This window comes from Nylanderia fulva, unplaced genomic scaffold, assembly GCF_048542155.1.
Source record: "Nylanderia fulva isolate GAGA-0341 unplaced genomic scaffold, ASM4854215v1 Scaffold1039, whole genome shotgun sequence".
Taxonomy (NCBI): Eukaryota; Metazoa; Arthropoda; class Insecta; order Hymenoptera; family Formicidae; genus Nylanderia; species Nylanderia fulva.
Window position 1 is genome coordinate 608 of NW_028189236.1, and position 9778 is coordinate 10385.

A 9778-nucleotide genomic window follows, 5' to 3' on the forward strand; every position below is an offset into this window, starting at 1 on the left:
AACTGGTCGCCTTTTTTTACCTTTTTTAAAGGTGAGTTTTTAGAGATAACTATATACGGGAATAGTGTAATCATCGATTTATTTTATTCGTTTTATTTATTTTGCAGTTATAGTAGATACGAGCTTACCTCTCGAGATGACGGATATTTCAAGTTGGAATTTTATGGAGAATATCATTTCTCAATACAAGAATACCCGATTCGCTGGATATGACGAAAATATAGAAAAAATGTTTTCTAAGAGGTAACTCTCTTTTTGTTTATAAATATTTTGTAACTTTTTTCAATAATCTATCACGCGCAAAATATTAGGAGACGCGGTAGCGTTTCGCTAAGTTATATCTTTTATTCGTCAAATTAAAATACAATTTACAAAAAAACCAAAAAAAACATTGCAAGATATCAAAAGATAGCAAAAATACCGAAAACAATAACGAAAATTATCCGTAAGACGCTACTGTGTATCCTTTACCGGACGTAACACGATTTTCGTAACCTTGAAAGCAAAAATTTAAAATATTTTATGAACTGGAACATATTTTTGAAAAGATGACCATATCAATCGAAAACGCGATTTTTTTCTAGTAAAATGAGACACTAACGAACTTGATAGTTCTATTGTCTCTCTCTCTCTCTTTCTTCCTCCACCTCTGCCTTTATATTTATAATAATATTACAATCACTTTAGAATTTGACCTCGCACAAAATGTTAAAGAGCTGAATTTTGGTGCAAACCTTCGTTTTTGCATAAGATTGGAAAGGAAAAAAATTACCATTATTATATAGTGGTCGTTAAGAAGAAAAATTAAACAATTAGGACTCAAATTTTGTCTTTTGCAAATATCTAGTTGAATATCAATTTTTCAAAAAAAAAAAAAAAAAAAAAAAAAAAATACAAAAGTACAAAATTAAAGAATGGATAATTTTGCATAAAAAATGTTATCTATAAGTCTTTCATACAAGTAATACTTTTTATGTAAATAATTTTGCAAGACGTACGCTGCGCGGTGTATTCACGAAGCCTGCTGACAGACGTTATGTGGATTGAAGCGTTACACGCGCGCACAAAAATGTCATAAGTTTTGAACGAATACAGAAATGAGTGAAGAGTCATTGAGAAGCCAGAGATTTCAATTTTTTAATGTAACTTTTTGTTATACTACGCTAATACTTAAAAATTTTACGATAGTTTAAACAAAATGTTACATGTAATGTTTGTCTTCTCTCATTTAATTAGTAACAGATAGTCTTAGAATTTTTTGAAAATTTATCATAAAATAACAAAACAAATTACATTAAAAAGCTGAAATTCCCAGATTTTCAACGGTTCTTTTTTAATTACTGTTTGCTAATTTGTTCAAAAGTTATGACATTTTTGTGCGCGCATGCAATATTTTAATCCACGTAACGTCCGTTGCCACGCTCCACCACGCTCTGTCAATTCACCGCACAATAAACAACTTGTAAATTTTTTAAGTAAAAAGTATAGCTTATACGAAAAAAGTTATAGATTACTTTATGCAAAATTGTCCATTCTTTAATTTTCTACTTTTGTATTTTTATTTAAAATGAATATATAACGAGATATTTGCAAAATAACAGAATTTGGGTACTAATTGTTTAATTTTATGTTTTAGCGGCCACTGTACAATGATAAACTTTTTTCTTTAATCTCATGCAAAGACAAAAGTCTGTACCAAATTTCAGTTTTCTAACATTTTTTCTGAGATATAGTTCAATTTTTATTTAAAGTAACTGTAGTATAATATTGTAGTATATTAGCTAACAAGTACGGGGGATCGTAAATCGGCCGAGAGTGCGGAAGTTTGGCGCACGATCGGCCGATTTATAACCCGCACATGGTGGCTACGATATTTGTGTGACCGGTGCGTGGAAAGAGCATCCTTTCTAAAATCCCATCATGTGCGTAAAGGGCAACTTTTCGCGCGCCGGTTGCACAAAATATATTGAGAGTCACTATAAAAGCTACACGCATGCACATACATATGTAAGTACACAAGCATGTGCGCACGTAAGCATAGATATATGTTTACATATACATATTTTTTAATATTTCTTTTAATGAACTTTGCAAAAATATGTGAAATCCCATTAAAAAAGACATCACAGATGTAAAAAAGGGCTAAGTTATATCTTTTGCAAGCAACAAAAATTCTTTACAAAAAGTCGTAATCAAATATATATTATCTTCTTAAAAATTATGTTTATAGCCAAAATAATTCTTTGCAAAAATTAATCATCATCAAAAATATTTTCTCAAAAATTATATTTATAAATTATATTTTATTTTTGTTAATAATACTAAAAAAAAATTAAAATATTAATAGCATCAAAAAATAGTGAAATCAAAAATTTACACTAATTGTAAGTAAATGACAACATAATATATAATATTTAGATAAACTTTTTATAATGATACAAATGTATAATTATATTTTTTTATTTTAAAATGTTTATAATATATATATTAAAAAATAAATTCACTAAAAAATATATATTTATTTATTTTTCTTTAAATTTAATAACATGAATAATTATGTAATTAATTTAAACTGGAATGTATATACATTGTAAAGTTATTATATATTTTTATAAAATATTTAGATAAATACGTATATATAATAAAATAAATTATTTACCTCTAAATAATTTATTAATTATTTAATTTAAATACATTTAAACTTATATTCAGAAAAGGTAATATAAGGCACAAAAAATTAAATGTAGGAAATTAAAAAATTTAAAGTTAAATACAAATTTTAAATTTAAATTAAAAAATAAAAGTACAATATGTAATGTATAAAAATACTTAGCGTTGTTTTTGTATTGTTATTTTAACACATTAGTAAATAAAATAAAATATAAATCAAAGTATTATTTTTTATTTTTTATATAACTTCTCGCACTCTTTCCTTTTTTTACATTTTGGTTTTTATTTTTCTATATATTTTAATAATATATTGTTTTATTTATTTATGTTCTATTTATTTATTTACATTACAGTTTTATTTTTCTCATACATACATAAAATTTCGACAAATTTATTGAAAAATTTATTGAAAATTTATTACTGTTGCAGTAGTATTTTATTACAAAATGTTTTGATTCAATTTTAGATGGCCGTCTGTAAGAAAACTTTATGACAAACAGTGTACAGAAATATTTAACAAGTACGGAAAAAAAATGAAAACTTTGTGAACACAGGCATAAATTATGTGATGCAATTACGGGAAATGGTGGATGATATAAAGAAAACATATTTTCAAGAGTCAAGTACTTCTGATCATAATCAGTATATTTGTCTAATTGATAATTTTATAGATTTTACATACATATTTGGTGTAAATAATTTAGAAAAATTATCTAAAATAACGGCTACGCCTGCACAATGCGCTTATGTCATAGATGAGCTTAAATACTTGCTTAAAAATACTCCACCGTACGATTTTCAATATCATTATATATATATACATAGTGCTATTAATTTTATAAATTAATGTACTTATTGCACAGTTAATATATCAATTTTTTTCAGAATTAATTGCGATCTAACCAAAAAATATTGCATTTTAAAAATATTTCGCCATTTAAAGCAAATTTCCGCGAAACAAGACTGGATAAAATATACAGAACAATTTCCTAAAACAGATATTTTGGAAAAAAGTGCTGCTGCTCTGGCACAATGGATTAAACCCGAAGAGGATGTACTTTATGAGTCCATAGAAACATCAATCGATAATATGGTTACGAATGTGCTGAATTCCCTCAAAAGAGAATATCCCTATCACTCGATACACTCGACAGACAATGAAACTTTTTTCCGTTGGAAAAATAACCATCTTATGGTCTTTGAAAATCATTGGAACGAAATAAAATCAATGGAGATTATGAATACAATTTATGAATATATATTTATCAAATTAAACTTTCAATTATGCGGCGAACACTCCGACATAAAATATTTATGTATAGATAATGTTAGTTTTATATATATAATTTTTTAATATATATTTAAATTAAAGGATCTAAAATATTTGCACTTTAATTAATTGCTGTATTTTGTGATTTTTGACGCAGGTCTTAGAAGCAAAATATGGCGAAGAAATAATTGTATTAATAATATGTAAAAGTGTGGCCAGAAGACTTGGTATAGATTGTATAGTAAGGAATGCAGCTATCGAAAATTGCAAGTTTGTTTTACTTTGGAAATCGTAAGTGTAATATTAGATTTGAAATTATCTATATTTTCTAGTATTACTCTTATTATATACATTCATGCATATATACATAATTTTTTATTGTTCGCAAAACCAGAAACCCAGGCCAAGAGAAGTGCTTTAACAAATTTTTGAAGAATATTCAATGGAGCCTTTTTTCTTGCTTTAATTTTAACAGTCAGCGTTTCACGAATTCTAAAAATTATTACAAAATTTTAGGACCTAAAGAGATAAAAATTACTATATCATACATATATAATTTCTATTACTTTTAACATTAATTTAATTAATATATTTGTAAAGATGTGAATCAATGAGACACGCTTTATACATAGGCTGAAATAGTTATACAATCTTATATTTTTTTGTTTGTAATTAAAGCTGTCTTTTTTAATTTTCACTTATTTTTAATTCTTTTTAGATATGGGAAGAGTTGATGAAAATATTTATAGAAAAAACAACAAGTTTCAATTATTGCCGATATTCTTTGTTAAATCTACATGAATCGAAAGAACTCCAAGTAATGGTATGTTAAACACTACACAGGATGATTCATGTAACGGTCGCCACGATTTTTGGGACTTTTCTGCCAGTTTAAAAGAAAGTTTATACAGTGAAACTTATTATGCTTTATGCAAGCTTTAACATGCAATAACAAATTTAAAAAGAATTTTTTTTTATAAACAAATTAATGTCACTTTGAATTTTTTAAGAGGAACTATTATATTTTTACACAAATTGATTCCTCATAATATTCTGCATAAAAAATTATAAGGGTAGGGTAGTTAAAAAGTGAATAGTTTACGAGATATTTTATATTTTAATCTTATAAAGGTGGTTCTCGTAACAATTGCCACGATTTTTAGAGCACTTACAATATTCTGACAAAAAACGTCATTAATCAAAAATTTATCAATTTGTAACCGTCAATAAATTTAACAATTATTTAATGATTGCATGCAATGTTACTTTATGTTACATTTTAATTCAAAATTAATAATGTGATATATCTATTTCTGCAATGACTGCTCGAGAAAAAGTATGCGGATTAACTTCAAAATTCGTCAGTATTAACACAGCGTTGTTATCATTAGTAACTGGCCTAGTACGATTGACACGTTTTCCAGATGGAAACGTGCCATGTAAACGTAAAGAACACTCACAATCAGTATTATAAAAACTTTTCGCAGAAGGATGAGCCTTATCTAGATATCATTCTCTGTACAAAGCCACTGCATTGTGTGCATTTATTTTACACTCGCCAAATACTAGTAACGTATCTACTTTTTCCGTATTACAATAGTGATTCATTATATCAGGTTTTAGACACACTAAATTGATACTAGATAAACTGATACTTAAAAATTTCCTGATCAGATTAATAGCTAAGCTACATGGTAACATAAGGACAAAGTCGAGTCTGTTTATTACTATTTATGTTTTTAAAGAACTTCCTCGATAGCAATGAATTACGCTGTAGAAGCTTTAAAATTGTTAATTTTTAATTGATATGTAACATAAAGTAAAATTGTATGCAATAATTTAATTATTGTTAAATTTGTTGACGGTTACAAATTGGTAAATTTCTGATTAATGACATTTTTGGTCAGATTATTGTAAATGCCCTAAAAATCGTGGCGATTGTTACGAGGACCACCTTTATAACATTAAAATATAAAATATATTGTAAACTATTCACTTTTTGACCACCCTACCCTTATAATCTTTTATGCAGAATATTTTGAGAAATCAATTTGCTTAAAAAAATATAATGGTTTCATTTAAAAAATTCAAAGTGACATTAATTTGTTAAAAAAAATTTTTTTATTGCATATTATAGCTTGCGTAAAGTAGATTAAGTTTCACTCTATAAACTTTTTTTTAAACTGGCGAAAATGTCCCAAAAATCGTGGCGACCGTTACGTGAGTCACCCTGTATACTGCATGTATATATATATATAATTTCTCTGAGAATTCTCTCTGATAATTACATACATTTGCATACAAGTTAAAAATATCTATAATTTAAGTGCTATGTACTGTAATTTAACGTGCTATAAAAATCTGTTTAGGAATTAATTGACAAGAAAAATCATTTAAAATCTAATATTATATTTTCCAGCTCCAAATACACTTCAACAAACAAATAAATATAAGTCGGAAAAACGTAAAATTTGCGGTTGGAATGTTCGTAAAACATACATATAATGTTAATAGTTGTACAGGTGTAATAATTGGATGGCACCGACAGGATACAGTACATCTATTACGTGGATCAAAAAAGACACGAAAAAGTTTAATTATTCTAACTTTACAAATGAGCACGTGTGGTTAATGCCGATAAATAAATGTCATTTTTTTCAAAGGAACGAAACATATTACATAATTCTAACGAACAATGACGAACTTTGTTATGTGGGAGAAGGTATGAATATCATAAAAATATGTCTTTATTTAAAATTATATTTGGTTATTCTACCAACTCATGCATCTCCTGGTAGCACAATTTGCCGGGAATTGGACAAAATTACTACACTTGCTCTTGCAAGTCACAGACTTGCAGCAAAATTGCACCGGACGTGCACAAGAGTCTGTCGGTCAGATATAATGCAGCAGAATTGCGCACGCATTTGCTGCAATTCTGTTGCATAATATCTTTACACGCAATCTTCTGCCGTCCGACTTGAATCAGATTCGGAAATATAAAATTTTTTGCTGCATGGTAATTGCGGCAGAATTGTAGCAGAATTGCAAAAAGTTTGCTACCAGGGTCCTTCTGTACATAATATCATATAATATTTTATTATTTTGTTACATTTTTTAACTTATTTATTTCTTAATTATTTCTATTTCTTATTTTATTATCTATATATTATTAATTACGTTGTTTATATCGTAATTATTAAATTTTTATTAAGAATTTTGAAATCTATATAAGTATATATTGAATAGAAATTTGATTTTAACTGACTAAAAGAGTGTAAGCAGATAATAGTGTGTCAGTGATAACAAAATAAATTTTTTGCTGTAAATGAATAATTGTGTTGTGCACATGAATTTTGCTTGATACGATGCTAAGAGTTATTTGGAATTAAACCTCAATTCGAGACTTAAATATCATTTATATGTGCGGCTTCTAATCAATTAAAAAAAATAGATTCTAATTTACATTATAATTTTGAACTGCACTTTGTATTTTAGACGTTTTGAAATTAACAACGCCGCAATGGATAGAGAATAACGAAATAGGTCGTTATTTTCGTGCATTTAACGGCACACATTACGTACCAAATGAAAGGTTGGCAACGATTTATCCTGAAGATGCTGCTATAACTGCCAACGTATATAGGAATTTTTCTTGTTCAACCGGTTGCGCTTCAACTTCCCGTGCTGAGTAAGATATATTTAAAATGTATATCTCGTGAATAGCGAAATAAGTCGTTTCTTCAATTTAAAGGAACACATTACGTGCCAAATAAAAGGATGGCAACAATTTATCCTCATAAATTTGCTATATACAATTTATAAATTTAAGTACTTCTTAAGAAGTTACAATAAAATATATCCATCAATGATAAATTTTTCTTAAAAAATAAAACAATAATTTTTTAAAACTACAAATTCGTTAAAGAAGATGCTTCATTATTTACGATGTCTTTTATATAATCTGTTTCTTCTTCAACCTGGTGTGGTACTGAAGTATCTAAAAAGAGATTTTATCAGCCTCAACAGATTATTTTTTCCCACCGCGCTCCAAATGTTTCATTTGTCGATTGAAGGCAGTTCTATCGTTTTCACACTTCTTACGAATTTTTTGAAATTTTAATTTATTGTAGACGGAGTTAATATCTATCAATTACAAAATTTTGAAGCCGATTCACCGTTTAGTTTAACAATTTATTTATAATTAAAAATAACTTTTGATGGATATTGTAGCGATAGAACTACCTTAAAGCCAAAAAAAAAATAACTATGAAAAATAGAGATTTGTCGAATGCCAAAGTTACATGAAACACTTACTTCCAATACGAAAAAAACTACAAAAATAAAAAAAGTACTTATATAACAGTAGTTTTTCGATAATATATTATTGTTATACTAGTAATTTTTTCGTATTCTTGTAGTTTTTTTTCGTAAGAGTTGTCCAGAAATAACACATCCTTGCTTAGAAATTCGACTGCGAAATCGAGCGGCGAAGAATCCGCAGCAAAAGACAGCTTTAATTCAGCCAATTTGGAAGACTAAAATATTTATATCAATCTCAAAAGGAGCGTCAATCATTGTCATCGATTTGCAAAAAATGGATTTTGTTGATAGACCGGCTTTAGACCACGAGAAATTAGAATTTCTCGAGGGAATGCAACAATAAAGGAGACGTCTAGAGAATTGTTAGACAAATGAGAAAATTGTGTAGATTACGAAAGAGAAAGTTATGAAATGAAGATTATATATTAAATTATAACAGAAAGACAATTTTATTTTAAAATAAAACAAGAATATCGTTTTTTTTTAGAGAAATATGTAGAGAATTTAAAAAATGCTTAAAAATGAAAATAATGTTTTATAAAAAATTATGCTAAAAAGTGTTTAAAGATGATTGCCCCCCCCCCTCTTCCCCCCCCCCCCCCCTCGACTCTTCAAGAAATCTATCGTCATCAAGAAATTTATCGCGCTATTTTCAAGAACTTTTTTTAATATAAAAATAATTATTACAAATTATTAAAATCTATAGAGTGATACAAAGGGATATTTAAAAAAAAATATATCTCAAGTTTTAAAGATACAGTATAAATTTTAAACTCCAAAGACGCATAGAATGGAGAAATGTAATCTGCATCGTTTTTTCCTACATTTTATGCAGAATGCATTTTTTTTCTATATTCGCAGGAAAATGCAGGAGAAATACAGAACCTTTAAGCAAATGTCCAAAATAAACCCAGGTAAAAACGACCCTTCCATGGGCGCCCGCAGGATTCTTTCCAGGAGGAAGCATTTTAAATTTAAAAAATTTCTTGTCCTTAATTCTTTTAAATTTTATTTTTTTATTTTCATTCTTTTATATTAAATATGCAAATAAATTTTAGTAGTAATTAGTGTTGTCAAAAGAAGAGCAAATGCTTAATTTTTTAAAATGTTTAATTCCAAGGCAAAAGTCCTTTTTGCTCTCTTATGCGTACGCCCATGGACCCAATCCTATTTTTAGAACTAACGATTCGATTTTGTACCCTTACCAATGGGAGTAGTGTGGGGCGAAGGCAACTGCAGGTTGTAGAAAAATTTATGGTCTCAGTGTCATGGTCTCAAGGTCAGTGTCTCAGTAGTTTTTCTTCTGAAATGACATTTTTTGTTAGATTATTGTAAATGCACTAAAAATCGTGGCGATTGTTACGAGGACCACCTTTATAACATTAAAATATAAAATATATCGTAAACTATTCACTTTTTGACTACCTTATCCTTATAATTTTTTATGCTGAATATTGTGAGAAATCAATTTACTTAAAAAAATATAATGGTTTCATTTAAAAAATTCAAAGTGAC

General features: G+C 27.5%; 1 long non-coding RNA gene across 1 annotated transcript; it reads left to right on the forward strand.

Annotated features, from left to right (window-relative positions):
- The first annotated feature begins 4714 nt into the window (after positions 1-4714).
- LOC146725105 (uncharacterized) lies at positions 4715-7552 on the forward strand. The gene is made up of 3 exons (XR_014925081.1): positions 4715-4763; positions 6360-6662; positions 7439-7552. It is a non-coding gene; the product is annotated as an uncharacterized LOC146725105 (long non-coding RNA).
- Positions 7553-9778: the final 2226 nt, after the last annotated feature.